The sequence below is a fragment of the Garra rufa genome, chromosome 4 (assembly GCF_049309525.1).
Source record: "Garra rufa chromosome 4, GarRuf1.0, whole genome shotgun sequence".
Taxonomy (NCBI): Eukaryota; Metazoa; Chordata; class Actinopteri; order Cypriniformes; family Cyprinidae; genus Garra; species Garra rufa.
The window spans coordinates 40,430,406-40,430,643 of NC_133364.1; positions in this window are offsets into that span (position 1 = coordinate 40,430,406).

Genomic DNA, 238 nt, shown 5'->3' on the forward strand with positions numbered 1-238 from the left:
GCGGTGTGAAAAACAACAAAGTTCATATGGAGACTAAATCACGACTGGGTTTTCGTTTCTGGGTGAACTATTGCTCAAAAACAGCAGTGATGCCACGAGTTCAGTTCCTGTGGAGTTAGTGATTAAGAAATGTTTCCATCTCCAAATAACTTTCAACTGAGCTATGACAAGCAAAACGGCTCAGAAAGGAAGCGGCTAGGACACGGTGATCGGCGAAGAACGTGAACGGACGCGTGGC